Raw genomic sequence first — 22,450 nt, forward strand, 5'->3', positions numbered from 1 at the left:
GGGATGATGGCATCGAGTTTGGGCAAAGGATGACTAGGGCTGCATCTGAAGAATTCAACAACTGAAAAACTTTTGAAAATTACATGGCAATTTATTACAAAATGAAATGACGAATTTTCTTCAAAACAGAGTTTTGAAGAAAAGTCATAGTCGAGCATATGATGATGAAAATATTTGGAAATGAAAACTTATTAAGAACCTCCCTCATGGGTCTGCTAGCATTGTTTTAGACCACATCAACTAACCCTAGACCTAGTGACTGAACTGACTCTTGCTAATCAAGAGATTAAAATAGGGTTGTAAGTGACTTTAAAACTTGATTTTGATGAACAAACCTAAGCCAGCACGGATAAGGCATGAGGGGTAATAAATGACAAGACCCTTCTGTCAGATTATGGCATGCCCCTAGCGGAATGCAACTGAGTGAATCAAGTGAGACAACTAAAAATGAAATGCAATAAGAGAAATGATCTCTAACGGAGGGATGACCAGACCGACTCTAACACTCCCTTTGCATATTGAACCCGATACTCTTTTCTTCAGCCTTCTCGACCCATGTATCCACTATAGGATTCTTTCCTTTTGTTTTATCTTCTCCTATAGCTGAGCCACTCTGTGTCACTATGTTAACACTTGGATCATATTCGCGCGGTTCATACCTCATCATTTGCAAGTTCTGTGCAAGCTGTTGATTCTTCTTTTCTTGCATTTTAGCCATCAAAATAGGAAAATCCTCTATCACATGGTCGAACTGTCTACAATACTTACAGGAAGGGGTAGTGGGGTTCTGAAAATATTTCTCAAAATGTCCATCTTTTCCGAAGTTATAACATATAATCTGATCTCGACCTTGTCCGACGCCCCATCCTCAACCCTGTCCTCAGCACTAAAATCCTCTGCGGGCCACAGGTGAACCATGATCTTCCTGCGCGTGACCTTAATCTTGCATTCTATATGCCACAATTTTCTCTATCATCAAATCATTGCTTCGATAATTTCTTTCTTCATGTCCTACTAACTGGTAGAAGTTACAAAATAACTACTTTGGCGCATGCATATAATTCTGTAACAAATAACGGTGGTTAGTCGGGTGCTAGTCTAGAACTCAACAAATACTACACCAAACACTCGATCTAATACTTGGTCTAGCATTAGGTTCCAACTTTACAGGATTAGGACCTCAAACAGTCAAATAATTAGGATAGATAGGACATTGGTCCTTATAGTGACCTTCCACTTTACACTTTATGCACCAAACGTCTGAGCGTGTATCAGGCTGAACTTATTTTTCTTTCTTTAAATCTTGTAGCTCCTTATTTAAGCTCGCTAACTTAGTCTGTATCTATTGAACTCCTATGTGATTATCTTGTACCGGCGATGCTTCTAGCTTCATTGCAATTTCTAATGCCTCAGCTTCTGTTGCAATATCGGTAATAACACAACTATATACCACTATTTGTGCTTCTCATTAGAGATTTGAAAATTGACTTGTCCCAACAAACATTTTAGTCTCTGATCTAATTCCCAAGAAGTCTCATTGACTGCTTGATTAATTTATTTTATCTTTGTAATTCCCTGAGACTGCAACTTTGGTTTCTTGAACTCTGAGTTCAGTGCTTTCTTCGTCTCAGCTAGCGAAGCGGCCAAGTTTGTTGCAATGTACTCAATATACCATGACAACACTCTGTCCTGTAGTGCTGTGAAAAGATGAGATATATTCATATATTCATTATTGATCTGTTGCACTTTCCATACAACTTTTGTGACAAACCAAAATTTCTCAAGTGGAGGTGGAGGTGTGGGAGTATGAGGTGGAGGTAAAGGTGAGGATTGAGTGGTTGGATGGGGAATCTCAGAAGTGCCTTGATTATCTGATTACGATGCACCTCTAGGTGTACTAGGATTACTCCTTTCTTCTTCACTTTCTAATTCACCCAATAACAGACTGTAAATAGCTTCAACAAAATTATCGTAGTCTATTCTGAATCTCTTTCCACTCTGCATAGATCTAGTCTTGTTCCCTTTAAACATCAATCTGCTTGCATGCACAGTATGCCTTTTCCACATAACATCTTAATCCAGAGCTTTAAGGAATTTAAATACTTACCTCTTGGACCTTTGAAAAAACATCGCTCAACTTCACTGTAGGATACCGACGTGTTAATTGTGAATTCAGTAATAAAGCCTTTGAGAATACCATTGATCCAGTAATCAACAACTATTGTGATCTTATTGTAAGTTTCCTTGAGATGCTTAATTAGCTTTGGGGTCCATGTAGTAGGCTCGTCATGCTTCCAACAGGTCTTTTGTCTAGCTAGTTTTGAAATCCACTCATGCAACTCATAAGTGAATGATGCAAAAAATATCCCATACTGTTCTATATAGATATACCTCTGCAACCACCTTTCTATTGACATGCACATGTTTCTATTCTCTTGTGTCACAAATTCGCGCAACTTTAGATCAACCCAATATTGAATCTCTTTTCTGGTTGGATAGAAACATAACCATTTTTTGGCTTGAGAGGCTCAAACCCAGGTTCAGAGTTAGTTGCGTTAACCAGAAAAACCCTATACCACCAACCCTTTCAGCAACGACCTGATCGCACAGGCCGCAGTCTCACCTTAGGCGATATGGGGGGATGCTGGAACCATGTTTCTGCATCCATAAGGATATGGAGTGTATATCTTGACTTTGTCTTAGCTCTATATCTGCACTATGCGATCTTACTAGTATTATACAGAATGTGATCTATTCATACAGAATGACTACTCACAGATCTAAACTCTATCCACTGTGCATAAATCAATGGATATTAACTATAATTAACTATTCATACATCAATTCTAATCTATCTTTTACTTGCGCAACACAGAAGTAAACAATAATTACATAAAATAAAGTACAAAAGGTAATCACATAGACCTGCCTTCAAAATATTCTTTATTAACTTCAGATCTTCATAGTTACAATCTTCTTACCCTACATACACAGTGACAGACTTACCAAGGTCTCCGCCCATGCAGCTACAGGAGCCTTCCCCTTCGCCTGAATACAAAAATATATAACAATTATAGACTCAAAACCATAACATAACATGCCTTTGACTTACTAAGACATCCATTTATATATCTTTTACCCTTACAATACCATGGTCCACAAACCATGGGAGGACTCAAAATATACCATTTTAATCCCATTATTTTACAAAATAAGGGGATTTGACCCTCCCTAAAGCCCCTATGACTCCTAAAACACCGCATGAATTGAATTCTGCTCCTCAAAATGCGGATTCTTTACAAAACTTTGACCTAGGGGGACCCTACCCAATAATAGATTTTGAACTATTTCAACAAATGTAGTAGCACTTTACTATCTTTGAAAGGATGAAATAATGCACAAAAGTGTGCATACTTAGTAATTATATCAACTACCACAATGATGACACTCTTTCCTTTGAACTTGAGTAGACTTGTGATAAAATCCTTTGAGACCTCCTCCCAATGTTGGCTTGGAATGACTACTGGTTGTAAAATATTGGGGGTATTAATTGTCTCGACTTTATTTTGTTGGCAAAAAAACATTTTTCCACAAACTTATGAATATCGGATTTAAGGCCATCCTAAAAAAATTCCTTCTTGACCTTGTGGTAAGTTTCTAAAAATCCCGAGTGCCCTCCTATAAGAAAGGTGTGCAATTTTGAAAGAACCTTTTGTTTGTGTTGGGAGTTCTTACATAGATATAAGTGATCTTTGTACCAAAATAAATCATTTTTCCAGATAAATGTATAAGATGCAATGGGATCTTGCTACAACTTTTGAATTAGTGTCCACACTTCTTCGTCATGCTTCTAATCATCCCTTGCTTTAGTTATCTAATCAAGCTGGATAATAGAAATGGCACAGAGCAATGCTTCCACATCCTCATGCCTTCACAAGAGTGCATCTGCAACAACCTTTTTCTTTGATTTTTGTAAATGATTTCAAAGTCACATCCCAACATATTTTTGATCGATTTTTGCTACTCTTCTAAAGATAATTTTTGTTCAAAGAAGTATTTAAGACTATCATGATCCATTTTTACCTTAAAGTGTCTTCCCATTGGATAAGGGAACCATTGCTTTAGGGCATGTAGTATTTCCAACATTTAATTATCATAAATAGGTTTGTGTAAATACTTTCCCTTGATTGGACGAGTTTAAAAAACAATGGGCCTTCCTTCTTGCATTAAAATAACACCAATTTCATTTCCTGAGGAATCACATTCCACAATAAAGGTTTTTGTGAAATATGGTGTAGCTAAGACTAGAGCTCAACACATTGCCTCTTTAAGATGTTCAAAGGCCTTAGTTGCTTTTGGAGTCCAAAAAAATGCATATTTCTTTATTAATGTTGTTAAAGGTGTTTCTATTTTCCCATATTTCTCAAAAAACTTGCGATAATACCCTGTCAACCCGAGAAATACTCGAAGATGCCTTAAGGTTGTGGGGATTTTCCATTCCCTGACGTCTTTAATTTTGATAGGGTCTACCTTAAGACCCTCATGAGATATAATATGACCCAAATATTCCACCTCATGTACCCCAAAGAAACATTTGGAGGGTTTTGCATAAAATTGTTTCTCCTCCAATAGTTTGAGCACCATGTCAACATGTTAAACATGATCTTTCCAAGACTTGTAGATTAGTATATAATCAAAAAATACGAACACAATTTTTCTAAGGAAGGGTTTGAAATTGGAGGATCAAAACTTGAAACGTGGAAGGTGCATTAGTAAGTCCAAAAGGCATGACCAAAAATTCATAATGATCTTCATGAGTTTCGAATTTTGTTTTCAAAATGTCTTTTATCTTCATTCTAATTTCATGATATCCTGAATGAAGATCTAGCTTGGTGAAGTAAATTTTTCCATGTAGTTCATCCAAAAATTCATCAATGAAAGGAATGGGAAATTTATCTTTAATTGTGAGCTTGTTGAGCTATCTATCCTTCTTGTGCACTGATACTACTGGAGAAGAGAAATAAATTTGGCTAGTTTGAATTATACTTGCATCTAGCATGTCTACAATGATACGTTCAATTTCACTCTCTTGGGCATAGGGATATTTGTAAGATCTCATGTTTGGAGTAACACTTCTTGGAGTGATGTGAATAGCATGATCATGATTGAAAACAAGTGGGATACCTTTAGGAGTGTCAAATACCTTAGAATGATTGTCAATAATTCTTTGGATATCTAGAGAAATGGACGATTTAGATGTTTTAACATCTAGTGACCAGAATTGTGCAATTACCACTCATTTTTCCTTCTTCAAAAGCTTTGTCACGTCATTAGAGCTAATTTTTTTCCCAGGTTTTTCTGTGATAACCCTTAATTAATTTTCCTTTCTTTCCCAAAAAATTTCAAGATAAGCTCTTGAAAATTAAAAGCTACTGTCCCCAAAGATTGTAACCATTGGACTCCTAATACAACATTAACATCACCCATTGGAATGGAAAGCATTGGACTATTCAATACATATTACCTAATAACTAAATTGATATTATGGCACTTTCCTAAGTAATTTATAGTTCCTCCATCTGTAACCATCGCTTGACACTCTGGTGTTGGATATAGAAAGCAATTCAAATCCTTTGCTATCTTACAATGAATAAAATTATGGGTACTACTCGAAACAATCAACACTATTACCTTTTTATTCTTTATATATCCTTGTATCTTAAGAGTTTGAAGAGTGGTAATTTCTCCGCCAATGCATTACAAGATATGATCTTATTTATTTCTTCTTTTCAACCCCTAGGGTTGGTTCTTGGTGTATATCGTCCTATTTTGATGTTTCTTGTTCCTTTTCTTCTTGCTATTCATAATCTATGTAAAATAATTTCTTCTCAGCACACTTATGAACTTTAGTGTATTCTTTATCACAATTGTAACATATCCCTTTTGCTATTTTTTCCTCTACTTTTTGTGGTGTCTACCTTGTTGTTTGTGGGAGGCTAGGAGTGGCAACACTTCCATATTTATAGTTGTGTGTGGTAGACCTCCTTGTTGCCATAATTTAGCTTTGAACTTTTCTTGCCACCTTAAATGCATTCTCCAATTACTTAGGTTCCCAAAGGCGAAACTAATGTTGGATGTTATCCTTTAGAATCCTTAGGAATACATCAATGAGATGCTCCTATAGAATTCCAATTACCTTGATATTCACTCTTTGGAAGTCTTCATTGTGCTCCACAACTAAACCCTATTATTTGAGATTTATCAATTGGCTAAAGAAGGTATTTATTTTTGTATCCTCATAATGTGCTATCAATTCCTTCGTAAAAATTTTCTAAGTGAAAAGTGTTTTACATGAAAAAAGTCATCGATACCACACAAATTGAATGGGTTCTAAATATAAAGATGGAATGTGTATCTTTTGTGCGTGTTGCATATAATGTAGATCAAAGAACTGCTCCATCTAGAGTATCCATGTTACCAGATCCTTGCCATCAAACTTCCTCATATCGATATTTTGAATATGGTTGATCTTCAACCCAAAGTTAGATTGTTTAAAATCATGATTCACATTCCTTTTGTTCTTATCATGAGTTTCATGGAATACCTTGCCACCACCAGGAAGCCTTTCTTGTAGCAATTTTGTCAAACCTTCCATTTATGCTCTTAAACCTTCCATGTCCCATTTTATGTCTTCTTTCATGGCTTTCAATTCATCTTTGGTTTCTCTTTGTGAGAGTGAAATTTGTTGCACTTGGTTTCGTAATTTTGATATATCATGTTGAATTTATTCCTCTTCTTCATGCATCATAATAGAACTTTGTGAGGGCTTAATGGGGGTATAATTTTTTTGTTTGGGAGGAGTTTTGGGACCAATTAATTATATCTATGCTTCAATATTCTCTTTGAATCACTTCAAACTTATTTTTAAAATAAATTTTTTGCAAATATAAAAATACACACCTTTTACGACCTTGATTTTGAGCTTGTTAATCTAGCTAACCTTGAAACTATTGTATCTTTGTGATTTCAGCCTCCCAAAGTTTGAAATTTCTTCACATGGTATCTATTTATTTATTCTTTCCAACTCCATAAGTCAGACTGATATTGGATTCTTAAAGATAAAGTTATGCCAAATCTCCCACGATGACTTGATTATAGACTAGTTCAGTAGAGTAAACTTGTACAAGATTCCACATGTCACGATTTCAACGTTCACCCCTAAAACTCATACCCTAAGAACTAAAGTTTATTAAATTTTAGTCGCTTTTATGGAATTAAAAACCAATGATCAAAGAGAAAGTCATGACAATTTTCCCCGAGACAACAATTTGAGATTGAACTTTGGAGCATACAAAAACCCTAACTTCCTTGGACCATATCTTCAAAAATGTATTCAATAAAGGTCTAAAATTTTAACCATATGTTCATCAATATTTCACCTCCAAGTGGTAACAATTTCATGGTCTAAAGATTCACAATTTTGTTTTTAGCGAAAATGCCTCGATGACCCGTTTGAAGTAGCAAAACCCTAGGATCAACAGTTGTGATACAAAATGTTATGTATCGAGATCAAAATAACACATAAACATAAGAAAAAATAGATAAAAGACTTGAAAATAAGCTGCTTCGATGGGGGAAACCTCCTTTTACATCACATAAATTAAAATTTCTTGGATGGTTCAAATGAAAAAACCTCCTTGGTATATATAGGAGTCTAACAGGTCAAAAATATAATTAGGGCCTACATAATTATAATGTAGTAAGGGCACAACAATAAAAAGGCTTCTATGGGGCACACCAATAAAAATATAGGGGCTATACACTAGTATTATAGGGATCTAACATATGTTGGTCCTAAGGTTTGATCTAAATCTAATTGTATTAAGATAATCCATCCATAAAGGAAAATATCTCATAGCCTACACAATCATCGATAGTATGATCAACTAAAGGTATCAAATAATTATCTTTTGGACAAGATTTATTTAGATCACGAAATTCCATGTATACACAAATGGTTCCTTACTTTTTGTCATCTAGAATGGGATTTGACACCCATGAATGAGGGGAGTTGGGTAGATGAAACCAACTTTGAGGAGCTTCTCCACCTTATCTTTTATTGTTGCTACCTTATTTGGATAAACAAGATGAAATTTTTGTTGAACAAGCCTAACATTATTGTAAGTTTTTATCCCATGTTCAATAATCCTGGGGAAACCTAAGCATTTCCAAACCCAAAAAAGCAAAAATATTATGAAATTACTTGAAGAGGTAGTTGTAAATCCTAATATTTTTAGGAGAATAATCCTCCCCTATGAAGACATTTTTGACAATGTAGATATCTCGTGATATTGATTTGTATGGTATTATATATATTCACCATACTCCCTTCATCATACATACCATATGCTTCCAAAATATTTACAGATCAAACCTCATCTTTATGCAAGGTAACCTTGAACTCACCATTCTCGACTCTTCATTTTTGTGAGGAAATAAGAGTGATGATGCAAGTCCTCCCATGGTCTCTTAGGATAAATCATAGCCTCTAATATTATCTCATCTACTGGTAGTATTGAGCCAAGACAAGCATTCATGTGGGTGGAGTTCATAGCCCACAATAAAGTTGTTAAATGGTCCAACTCCTCCAGCAGAGAAGGAGTTGTATTAGGGTCTATAAAATCCACTTGAATTGCTTGATAAGTGACCTTAGCTATAGACAAAGGGATATCCATTCCTGCATGCCATTTCTCTTTCAAAATTTCATAGGAGAGGAAAGAATCCACACGTGCTCAAAATAAGATGTTTAAAAATAACGATTCTGAGGTGAGCTCGTCGAAGCATTCATTGTGGGGTTCATAGGAGTGGGATTAATATAATTAATAGGCATGGATAAATAAAATGTTCCCATAAGGGATGGGTATAGTACAACACCCATACTCTCTGACACCTTCCAAAAATTATTGACAAGAGGGACATTGGGTTCCTTTGATAGAGCTAATTTTTAGGGCATGCAAACCAATTGGTTTATTGTGATGATTTTTCCTTGGTGATAAAAAAGTAACACTTGAAAAATTAAGGATGCGAACATTGTCATAACATGCATCAATTGCATCACAACAATAAAAGGTAGTTTAGGGGAGCATTAAATACCTGAAATTTAGTTGATACTATATTCCCTCCTAACTAGATTGAAAAGGAGGATATAATACCATGATGCCTAAAAGAACATCCAATAAATGTTCTTACATGCTCATAAAAAAACAATCTCATGGGACCCAATGTTTTCCCAACATGTGTTAGACATCATGCATGTGGTGGCTCCTTCATCGGCTGCTGCCCTAGATATATTGGTCTCAAAGTACATAACCACAATCTGGAAAGTAGCTTGAGGTGGGAGTTTGAGTTTTACATTTATATTGTCAAATGAAATAACTTGATAATTAGAAAAATATATGGCTACAATAACATTAAGCAATGTTATTATCCAATATGGGTAACTCTAAAGGACTTTTGAGGTTGACATAACACAAGGTGTATTACCAAGATGTTCTATAATAGAGTGGTTACAAACTTCTCGCACAATAGAATTGCCTTTTTGAGTACAACCTTAGGTGGGCATGGAATTGACCATGTCAAGGATTTCATGCTATGTAGAGGTTCACAAGACTTGGTAGAATTTTTACCTTATGAAGACCTAGGAGTATCAAAATTATGAGACAATTTTTTTAGGTTCACTTCCATATCACACATATATACATTTGATATAATAGGGCCCCCTTTTAAGAGTTGAACCTAACCACATCCTATAAATGCGTAGGGTTACTTATTGAACCAACACGCATATATTGGCCTTGGGGAAGAGGATTTCCTAAAACAACAGACTACTAAGTAACATCATTTTGACCTAGTTGAAATTGGGTTTCCTTAAGTTTAGGGCATTGATGAGTGAGATATGTTGAGAAAAGTATTGTTATTGATGTCAATTCTAGTCATTGATGTCAAGTGAACAAGTGAATACAAGGTTAGGGGGAATTTGTTAAGATTTTTTTTGATGATTATTTATGAGATGCAACCTATATTGAAGGAATTTTTTATAGGTAAAGTGCTGAAAATTAGACACAAATTATTTAGTTGGATAACCCTCTCAAAGACCTTTCCAACGATATATGGTACTTAGTCAATCTCTCAAGGATCAAGGAGGAAAGGCTTTTTGATGTAAAAGAATATTTAGTAGTGAAAGAATAATGGACTTCAAAAAATATCTGAGATATCCAAGCCATTGGGAACTTGAACAAAATCTAGATCAATCTAGACTCATCCAAGGGATGCCAAACATCCAGGTCATCCGAATATCTGGGCTATCTGGGGATCCGAGCATGCATGCAATGTGCCACTTAACAAACAACCCAGATGCAAATTTCTTTAGAGTTTTCTTCTTTGATGTTCCATTAATTCTTGGTTCTGCATTTAAAAATCTAGGCATCTGGCTTCTTGAATTTTTTACAAAAAATGATGAAAAAAATGGATACCAAATTTTCTATGGTACAAGGTTGTTGATGTGGCTAGTGACAAGGATGCTGTGTTGGGTTGTGTTATATTCTTTCCACGACTATCCCATGTAGTTAACCGAGGGGTTAGAGGGAGGGAGGTGGGGGGCAGATCCCCCCCTTCGTTGCGCCGATTGCATAGTGGGGGGGTCACAAGGGGTTTGAGGGGTGTAGGTAACCCCACTTTTTGGTTTTTGACCCTATGTTAGGTTTGGCGGACCTACCTATGGTTTTTTACATGTTTTTCACACATGGTTTTGGATGCAATGGTTTTCGGTCCATGGTATTGGATGCTTCGGCATGTATAAGTATGTATTGTAACATTGAAAGGAACATAATGAAAAATCAAGCTGCTAGTCCCAGTTTTGGGATCCAGGGGAAAATCTCTGTTTATATATGTTTTATGTGTTATGCTCTCATATTGTTTATTTTCTATGTTTTAGAATTTGTATGCAGGTAATTTTTGTACGGGGTTAAAACCTACATTTGGTATTAGAGCTGTTTTGGCTTCAAGGGGATGCCTTTGTTGCTGAGGGGTTTCGCTCGAGCCTGTGGTAGACCCTGTTCAATGGGAGATCTACAAGATCGATTTTGGTAGTGAAAGAAGATGGCGAGCAGTGGAAAGATAGAGATCGAGAAATTTAATGGTTAGAGTTTTGAGTTGTGGAAACTCAAGATGGAGGATCTATTGGTGGATAAAGATCAATGGATCACAGTAGATCCAGGTAATAAATCAACGTGAGTGTCCAATGAAGAATGGAAGAAGTTTGATTGGAAGGCAAAGAGCACAATACAATTGTGTGTCTTAGATTCAGTATTGCTGAATGTATCAGGGGAAGCTAAAACGAAGGCTTTGTGGGACAAGTTAGGGACTTTGTACCAATCTAAGTCTCTGGTGAATAAACTGTTCCTGTGGAAAAAGCTGTATAACCTGAGGATGAAAGATGGAGACTTAGTGACAGAGCATCTAAACACATTTAATATTGTGGTAAGTCATTTAGCATCTGTTGATATTAAAATTTCAGATGAAGATAAGTACATCAACTTGTTGTGTTCTCTACCAGATTCGTGGGATAGTTTGGTTATTGCAATAGGTAGCGATGCAACTGCCTTGCAGTTTGATGAAATAGTATCATCCTTGCTGACAGAGGAGATGAGACAGAAAAATATGGAGAGCCAGAATGGTGATGCCTTGTCTGTATGAGGATGGTCCCAGAATAGAAACAAAAATAAGTCATCGAGTGGGTGATCTAAATCTAGAGGGAGATCTAAATCTCCAGGAAAACTTGTAAAGGTGGTGTGCTGGAAATGTAGAAAGGAAGGGCACTATAAAAGGGACTGTACATCTAAAGCTCCTGATAAAGGAAAGGGATCTAATGATGCTCCTTCTGCAGAGGTGAAAACCACCTCAGACGAAGGTGTGGATGTGTACTTGGCTTCTTCAAGTACACATGTAGATCATGAGGCATGGTTGATTAACTCAGGTGCATCCTTTCACTTCACTCCCCATAGAGAGTGGTTCTCCGAGTATGAGAAATATGATGGTGGTGATGTCTTCTTGGGGGATGACAGGAAGGCTAGAATCGTTGGTCGCGGAAAAGTAAAGTTGAATTTGCAAGGTGGAAGGATTAGAACACTTCCGGGTGTTCTGCATATTCTTGCATTAGCCAGAAATCTGATTTATGTAAGCAAGCTAGATGATGTAGGTGTAAAAACAATGTTTGAGAAGGATACCTGCAAGATGGTTTGGGGAGCACTGGTATTGATGCGGGGAGTTTAGATTGGAACTCTATAAAAGCTACAAGGTAACACAGTTGTTGATGGGTGCAACAGTTCTGTGGTTCCTGAAAGTGGAGCAGAAAATCTAGTGGTCTCTGGAGAGAAGACCATGCTGTGACATCAAAGGCTTGGACATATTGGAGAGAAGGGCCTTCAAATACTTCATGGTAAAGGTATGGTATAAGGTATGAGTAATAGCTCTCTAGATTTTGATTTTTGTGAAAATTGTGTATTTGGGAAGCATAATCGGGTGAGTTTCCCCTTTGGTGGTAAGAGGGTGAAATAGTTATTAGAGCTTGTGCACAGTGATGTGTTTGGACCTATGAAGGTTCCATCACTGGGTAAGTCTGTGTACTATGTATCATTTATAGATGACTTCTCAAGGAATACATGGATATATTTCCTTAAGAAGAAATTTGAAGTCTTTGACAGGTTTAAAGAATTTAAGGTTTTGGTGGAAAACCAGACAGAGAAGAAGATAAAGGTGCTGAGGATAGATAACGGTGGAGAGTTTTGCAGTAAGGAATTTGAAGAATTCTGTAAGAAGTCTGGTATAACACGACAGAAGACTACTCCATATACACCTCAGCAAAATGGAGTTGCAAAAAGAATGAAAAAGACGTTGATGGAAAGGGCAAGAAGCATGCTCAGTGGTGCCAGGTTAGGATAGGAATTATGGGCAGAGGCGGTGGAGACAACATGTTACCTGGTCAATAGATCACCTTCACCAGCGTTGGAGGATAAGATTTCACAAGAGGCATGGACTGGTAAGAAACCCTCTCTTTCACATCTGAGGGTATTTGGATGTGATGCATATGTACATGTTCCAAAGGAGAAAAGAACCAAGTTGGATAGTAAATCTGAAAAGTGCATCTTTATTGGGTATAAGGATGGTTTAAAGGGTTATAAGCTTTGGAACCCAGTAACAAGAAAGGTTGTGTACAACTGAAACGTGGTGTTTAGAGAGGTGAAATATGTTATTAAACATGAAGTCCAACCAAAGGAACCTGAGAAGATAGAGTTTGAGATAAAGGAGGAAGAATCAGACTCTACATCAGAGGAGGAATCAGAAGATAAAGAGCTACAAACTCTGGGTGTGAGAAGATCAGTTCGAGAAAGAAGGCAGCCAGAAAGTTATAGTCCATCTTCTTTCTGTTCAAAATTTTCTTTATCTATTACTGATGATGATCCCAAAACTGTGAAGGAAGCAGTAGATTTAGAGGATGGAAAACTCTGGAAAGAGGCCATCGTTAATGAAATGGCATCTTTGCACAAAAATGAGGCTTGGGATCTGTTTGAGTTGCCGGCTGGAAGGAAACCTATGGGCAGCAAATGGGTGTTCAAGATGAAGACAAATGCAGAAGGAAAGGTGGAGAAATACAAAGCTCAGTTGGTAGCAAAAGGTTATTCCCAGGTGTCGGGAATTGATTTTGGTTATAATTTTTCTCCTGTTGCAAAGGTAACTTCTATTAGATTACTTTTATCTGTTGCTTCTACTTTTGATTTTGAGGTAGAATAGATGGATGTGAAGACAACATTTCTTCACGGGGATCTGGAAGAGGAAATCTACATGGAGCAACCTAAAGGCTTTGCGGTGAAGGGTAAGAACTAGTATGCAAGTTAAAGAAGTCTCTATATGGGTTAAAACAGTCACCAAGGATGTGGTATCAAAAATTTGATACATTTATACAGGGACTTGGCTTCACCAGAAGCAAAGCAGATCACTGTGTGTATTTTAAATTAATTGGTGACCGTGTTATTTATTTGGTCTTGTATGTGGATGATATGTTATTGGTTGGAAATGACAAAGAAATTATCTAGGATTTGAAGACCCAATTGTCCTCTAAATTCAAAATGAAAGATCTTGGTGCTGAAAACTATATTTTGGGCATGGAAATTAAAAGAGATTGGGCAAAGGGGAAGCTCTGGTTAAACCAGAGGAAGTATCTCGAGACAATATTGCAGAGATTTAATATGCAGGATAGTAAACCGATGAAGGTTCTTATTCTTGTAGGTGTAAAGTTATCTACTGAATAATGTCCCAAGACACAAGAAGAGGAAGATGACATGTCCTGTGTTCCATATGCAAGTGCAGTCAGTAGCCTGGTGTATGCAATGGGCTGTACTAGACCATACATTGCACATGCAGTGGGAGTATTGAGCAGGTTTATGTCAAAACCAAGGAAGGAGCACTGGACATCAGTGAAGCAGGTTTTTAGGTATTTGCATGGCACTAGTGATTATGGTTTGTGCTACCAAGGAGGACCAGGATTGGACAGAGTGTTGGATATTCGTGGCTTTTTTGATGCAGACCGGGCTAGAAATTTGGATCAGAGAAGATCTACAAGTGGGTATGTGTTTAACCTATTTGGAGGTGCAGTCAGTTGGATGAGTAAGAAACAATCTGTAGTGGTACTATCAACTACAAAGGTAGAATACATGGCAGCCACTCATGCAATCAAGGAAGCAGTTTGGTTGCAGAGATTGTGTTCAAGTATGGGGTTAGTACAGGGAGCTATAATGATAGACTGTGACAGCCAAAGTGCATTTTTCTTGGCAAAGAACCCTGCATATCATTCAAAGACAAAGCAAATTGATGTTCAGTATCACTTTATGAGGGATATGATAGAAGAAAAAAAGGTGTTGCTAGTAAAGGTGGACACTTTGAAGAATAGTGTAGATTCATTGACAAAATCTGTGAGCTCTAAGAAGTTCTCTTGGTGTAGAGAAACAATGGGCATTGCAGGTTTGGATAGATGACTAAGCTCTCTTGTGGCCCCCTGTGGAAAGAAAACAACAAGAGGGAGAATGTTGGGTTGTGTTATATTATTTCCACGACTAGCCCATGTAGTTAACCGGGGGGTTAGAGGGCGGGGGGGGGAGCCCCCCTTTCATTGCACCGATTGCGTAGCAGGGGGGTCACAAGGGGTTTGAGGGGTTTAGGTAACCCGACTTTTTGGTTTTGGACCCTATGTTAAGTTGGGCGGACCAACCTATGGTTTTGTGCATGTTTTTCGCACATGGTTTTGGACGCAATGGTTTTCGGTCCATGGTTTTGGATGCGATGGTTTTCGATCCATGGTATTGGATGCTTCGGCATGTATAAAAATGCATTGTAACATTGAAAGGAACATAATGAAAAATCAAGCTGGTAGTCCCGGTTTTGGGATCTAGGGGAAAATCTCTGTTTATATGTGTTTTATGTGTTATGCTCTCGCATTGTTTATTTTTTGTGTTTTAGAATTCGTATGCAGGTAATTCCTATATGGGGTTAAAACCTACATGTCAAAGTGGCATACAAGTGGCCATAATGTGGCTAATTTGATCACATGGAAGGTCTATACACATGGCATGTGGAAATTGTACCTTTTAGCTCTTTTGGGTGGCCATGATATAGGTGGATGTTGGTGGTCACCCCCTATTCCACTTAGAACCCCACCACTGTCTCTTTCAATGTTTCAGTTTCCTTAATACAATTTACTATTTTTGGTAGTTTTTCAGGTCTTGAACTTCCGGAGTCATTTTGATGCCCTAAACGATGTTTTTTTGGGAAAACTAAGATCAACATGGGTTGTTGACCATGTTTTCCATTCAGAAGTTGTAGTCCTTGGTGTTACAGACATATTTGGGCACATCAACCCCATCTCATATGTTGATGTTATTAGGGTCTATCAACCCCTAATATAGTTGTTTTATGCCCTAAAGAAACTAAGTCCTCTGAATGCTTCATTCCCTGAAAGTTCCATCACAAAATTCATCCAAAAAGTACCTCAAAGGAATCATTGCAGAAAGCCCTGTGTTAGGGTGCTATGTATAGTAGGTGCTTGTTAGCTCTGCTACATAATTTGGTTTTTGCCGGGTCAAAGACTATTTTTTGCAAAAAGGGAGCTTGCAGCAGTTCATTTGATCCTCCCCCCTTCATTTGCATTATACCCTTATAACTCCCGCTACCTCTGTTTCCTCCTCCCCTTCATTCTCCTTATTCTCCTTTAAACCCCTTTATCCCTGTTTTTCTCTCAAAATCCCGCATAAGTCCCTTTATTTGGTCAAACCCTTCAGCATTGAATCTCAAAGCCCATACGATTATAATTCACGTAACCATGCGCTTTTGCCAAATCACATAACCCGCCGGGGCCCTCACCTGTCACGTCAATCGATAAATGTACATGTTAGATCCCGCCGTCCGATCGTGCCCGCCATATGATCCGATGGCATTCGCTAACCCTCATCCCGCAAGCCGCGCACGCAATAACCAGCGGGGAAAGCGGTTTCCCCGCCGTAACGTCCGCCACGTGTCGCTCATTGAACGTGCTCGTGCCCCCGCATACGGAAACCGCCTACCATCCTGAAGCGGTGCGGGGAAACCACTTACCGCTCACACGTACATCCCTCGCCCGTTAACGTCCACACACCTTTCTCGTGCGATGACCGTTGGATCCGCTGCTCCCTGATCTGACGGCTCTTGTTTGTATCTGCCCGTTTTCTCCGATAGCTCCCTCTGGTTCAATCTTCGCCGTCCATCTACAGGATCCGACGGCTGTTGTTTATTCCCGTCCCACCCATACATCCTCCATGTTGTTTTCATGCCGTTGCCCTGTATCATTCACCCGAAGGATGAAGCGATCACTCACCAAATACTCTGCGCAGTTAATACTTCACCCACTGCATTCAAGAGACAGCACGACCAAGGAAAGAAAGTACAGTCTCGAGCGGTTAAATGCCGTCAACAGTTATAGAGATTTATTCATACAACACTCCACCTGCTCGAGGAGTACACCTAAGTACCAGGGAATGTCAAATTTTGTTTATTGAAGCATCAGTTTGTTTCAGAGACCCATATCAGACAGTTAATGAGGTTGGTTGTCAGTTATGACCCCTCCAAGAGTAGCATAGTAGCTTTTTTGTAATCAACCTCCATATATACCCAGAAACAAGGTGTAATGAAGGTTGAAGAATGTTATTTTGATGTTAACTTCGAATTCTGGAGACTGTAACTACTGTGATACCTGCAACTTCTGGTCTTCATTTTCAGCTAATACAAGCTTCTTTTGTTGTTAATTGCTCACTTTCCACTTCTTCTTTATTCCAGGCTGTGCCTGTTATGCATTTGTTTATGTGCTCTTGATGTTTAGCATTAGAGGGGCTGTCATCCCACCTCTGTGTTATAATCTAGTATGTATCATTGAATTTGTATGCAAGTTTCTATTATTTTAATGCCAGAGAGCTGTCATCCTGTTTATGCATTAGGAAATAGATTTGCAGACCTCTTTACTGGTTGCAACCGGCCATCACAGGGTCCTGTGCATCTACTAGTGTGATCAGTATTCTCCATGTTCACCTATTCCTTAAACTATGAGTAATTGGTGGTCTAAAGCCTTGTAGTCTGGGGGTGTTCACCCATGTCTGGGGTTAAGCATAGTAGAAGTGGTTATCTGGCTTGAATATGCATCATTCCTTCCATTCATCCACCATTTTCCAACATTTTTATTGAATTTGTAATGTTCCTGAGCATCTCTGATATACAACTTAGGAGAGTTTCTTGGGGTGATAACATTAATTGGCGTCGTTGCCGGGGAGAGGAGATTGAAGCTCAGCTTCCCTGGGAGAATGACACAGTTCCAGATTTTGATGATAGACAAGGTCTAGGCACATTTCTGGTTGTAATCATCTATCTGGCGACTCCACTAGAGGAAGACCAACCATTGGCGACTCCACATTGAAGTTTTGGTTCAGTTTGTGAGACATACTTGAAGAAATCTGCAGAAATCATCAGCTGAACTAGTGCCTGACCCTGAGAGGACTGTCAAATCGAAGAAAGCATCATAGAAAGGGGCATCAGGATTAGGTAAGCCTAAGAAATCCCATTCATCTCTGAAAGATAAAGTTATAACTAAATATATATAGTCTGAAGATTTAGAGCTCGGCACTGTTAGTAAGGAAATTCCTTCAGAGATCAATACAGCCCCTTGTCCATCTAGTTCCCCTTTGAATCTCAGTCCAAAGAAAGTTTCCCATTTACTCCAAAACATCCCTTTGTCTTTGCCATCCATCACATTACTTCCTACCATTCAATCTGCCAGTATCCTTCCACATATCTCAATCATGGAAGGCCAACAAGCACCCACGAAGATAGAAAAAATTGTAGCTGCCAGATATGGACCTTTGGTCTTGCCTGTCCCTTTGAATCCTATGCCTGTGGGAGAATATCAGAAATATATGCCTACGTTCACTGGCATAGAGGGAGTAATAGCATAAGAACACCTTGAGGCCTTTTACAGTTATGCTGATAACTTAGATATAAGCGAAAATAATGTGTGGATGAGATTTTTTGTCCAGAGCCTTGATGGAGAGGCCAGGAAGTGGTTCAGAGAATTACCCTAGAGATCTATAACAGATATTGAAGCCTTAGATGATGCATTTTTGAAGCATTGGGGAGATAAAAAAGACTTGTTATATTACCATACTGAGTTTGATAACCTGAAGAGGGAAAATGGTGAATCATTTCCTGATTTTAATAAAAGATTCAACCATATGTATAGTAAGATACCAACTGAGGTGAAACCTACCCCCACCTCTGCCAAACTCACTTATGCCAATGCTTTTGACTATGATTTCTTCCTGTTATTGAGAGAAAGAAGATGTGCCACTCTGGCAGACATGCAGGATGCAACCCTAGAAGTAGAATCCAATATCATGGTTGCAAAAAAGCTCAAAAGTCAAGCTGACAGAAGGAGGCAGAGAGGTCAGGCTTATACCTCCTCTAGTTAATCTTCAGAGCCTAAATTAGACAAAATTACTAAGATGATAGAGTCATTGGCTACTGAAATTTCTAAGTTGAAGGTTGAGCAAAATTCAGGCAAAACAAGGTAGCAGAACACATTTGCTCCAAGAAATCCCTTTCCATTCAGAAGAGAAAATGAACAGTTACAAATAATTCAAAGGGGAAAAGAACCAAATGAAGATCAGAAGGTTAAAGATCCTTTTCAGAATGTAGTCATGGAGGAGGAACAATTTGAAGATGAGGATGAAATTCACTGCATGGAAGATAAAGGCAGCGCTGCATTTTTGACCTTGGCTGCTTATGAAGAATCATGGTTGCAGGAACAAGATAGCCAAGCATGGGATAGGGAAGCTGTCCTACAAACTAAGGAGCAGTGAAGATACAACCTGAGGTCAAGTGCAAAAAATGTCAAAGAGAATCCTGCTCAACGAGCTGCTGTCCAAATAGAATCACAAAATATCAGATAGAAAATACTAGCAGCTGACCTAGTCATCCCAAAAGCACTAGTTCAAGAGGTAAGAGGTTCTAATAAGTTATCTTCTTCTTTCAGCTTTGAGTCAGAAGTTGAAAAATTGAAAATATCTATGCCTCTGGTAGAGTTGGTAAAGAGTGAAGTGTTTAGAAAGCCTATCCTTGAAGCCCTTGAGCTGGAAACCACACAAACCTCCACTGACTCTGTCAATTTGCAAGATGACAAGCCTGCCATTCTGCTTAGTCCCATGATTGAACCCGCTGATAATAATTCTCCGTCTTTTTATGTCTCCTTGACCATTCATGACAAAATCCTCCACAATTTCCTGCTAGACACAGGGGCCAGCCATAATTTAATGCCTAAAGCTGTCATGGAAGAGTTAGGCCTTGATATCACTAGACCATATCATGATTTATTTTCTTTTGATTCAAGGAAAGTGAAGTGCCTAGGATTAATCAAAGACCTGGCCATTACCTTAACTCAGCTGCCCATGAAGAGTATGATGATGGATATTGTGGTAGCAGACGTTCCTCCCAAGTTTGGCATGCTGCTGTCCAGAGGATGGATTAAGAGACTATGTGGGACATGACAGAATGATCTATCTTATGCAACAGTCCCAGTTTTTGGAGGAGAAAGCAGGAGATTGTACAGAGAAGCACAATTGGCATACATCATCAGTGATGAGAAAAATCCTACTAATCATCCTATATATGTAGTGGACACCGATTTTGGAGCATGTATCCTCCAAATGGAAGAATCCTAGAAGGCCTCAATGCAGCTAAGGAAACCAACAAATCAGGCCGAGAAAGAGCAAGGAAGTCAGGTTTGGGAGATGTTCTTTGATGGAGCATGTTCTAGGGAGACTGCAGGAGCAGGGGTGGTGCTAGTATCTCCAGAGAAAGAAAGAATTCAACTGTTTTTTAAGCTGGCTTTTCAAGTCACAAACAACATAACAGAGTATGAGGCTCTGCTATTGGGCCTTAGTGCAGCCAAAGACAAAGGAATCAAAAACATAAAGGTGTTTGGAGATGTTGATTTGATCATTCAGCAAGTAAATACAACATTTCAAGCAAAGCACCCAAGGCTGAAAGCATACAGAGATGAGGTATGGAGAATCAAATATTCTTTTGATTATTTCTGTATTTCATACATTCCTAGAGCCCAAAATCAATTTTCTGATTCCCTTGCTGTGTCTGCTAGTCTATTTATTCCTCCCATGCCTCCCAGACTAGTTTATGAAGTCCAAATGAAGTACAAACCATCCTTGCCTGATAATGTCCAACATTGGAAAGTTTTTGATGATGATGATGAGATAAATAGGTTTCTTCAAGTCATTGATGAGTTTTCTGAAATGAAAATTGATCAAGATAATGAAGCCTTGGAAGAAAACCCCCAGTCCCAGCTTAGAAATAAAATTGGCAAAAATAGCATTGTCCAGCTTCCCACTAATCATATTCCTAAGGGTCTAATTCCTCTTGAAAGATTGTTTGAACAAAATGATGTGCCTTACAAGGCTGCCCAAAAAGAAGACCAATCTGCAGCCTGTAAGCATGATATAGAGAGTCCAGGTCAGCCTAGATACATAAATTTGTCCACTCATCTGTCTACTGATCAAAGTGCTGAATACTGCAATTTAGTGAGGCAATTTGCTGATGTGTTTGCTTGGGAGTATAGTGATCTGAAAACTTATGATAAGAAGATAATTCAGCATAAAATCCCTTTAGAGAAAGACACCATTCCTTTCAAATAGAAGCTGAGACCAATAAATCCTATGCTTCTTCCTCTAATTGAAAAAGAAATTAAGAAGTTATTGGCTGCCAAGATTATAGTTCCTCTTAGATATTCCAAATGGGTAGAAAATTTGGTGGTAGTGAGGAAGAAAAGTGGTGAAATCAGATTGTGTGTTGATTTCAGAAATTTGAACAAATGTTCTAAGAAAGACAACTATCCTCTACCCAAGATGGAGCATTTGCTGTAGAAGGTCTCGAGAGCCAAAGTGATGTCTTTCTTGGATGGTTTTTCAGGCTTTAATCAGATTGCTGTGCATTCAAATGACCAAGAGAAGACTGCATTTACCACTCCTTGGGGCACCTTTATGTATGCCAAGATACCTTTCGGATTAATGAATGCTGGAGCTACCTTTCAGAGAGCTATGGATATAGCATTTGTATGAGATAAGGATAAATTTGTCCTTATCTACCTTGATGACATAACAGTTTACTCCAGCAGCCATCAAAATCATTTGCAGCATTTGAAAAAAGTGTTTCTGAAATGCAGAAGGTTTGGGATTTCAGTCAATCCTAAAAAATCACAATTTGCTTTAGAAGAAGGCAAGCTATTAGGACATGTTGTTTCTGCTGCAGGTGTCCGAATTGATCCAGAAAGAGTAAAAGCAATACAGACCTTGTCTATCCCAAGATCAAAGAAAGATATCCAATCCTTTTTGGGAAAAATTAATTTTGTAAGGAGGTTTATCCCAAACTTTGCAGAATTGGTGAAGCATATTACCTCCATGTTGAAGAAAGGAGCAGAGGTCAGGTGGACTGATACAACAAGAAAATCATTTGAGTCTATTAAAAAAGCTATTATGGAGGCTCCCACTTTGATAAGTCCAGATTACAGCAAGGAGTTCCATATATTCTCATTTTCCTCTGAAGACACCATTGCTACAGTTTTATTGCAGGCAGATGAAGAAGGTTCAGAACATCCAGTAGCATTTTTCAGCAAAAACTTGAGGGATGCTAAATTGAGGTATGATATTATTGAAAAACAAGCATATGCTATTATCAAATCCTTGAAAGCTTTTAGAGTTTACATTCTGCATTCCAAGATAATTGCATATGTACCCTCTGCTGCAATAAAAGATGC

This window comes from Pinus tabuliformis, chromosome 5_2, assembly GCF_031772625.1.
Source record: "Pinus tabuliformis cultivar Carrire ecotype Pingquan chromosome 5_2, CPIR1, whole genome shotgun sequence".
Lineage (NCBI taxonomy): Eukaryota > Viridiplantae > Streptophyta > Pinopsida > Pinales > Pinaceae > Pinus > Pinus tabuliformis.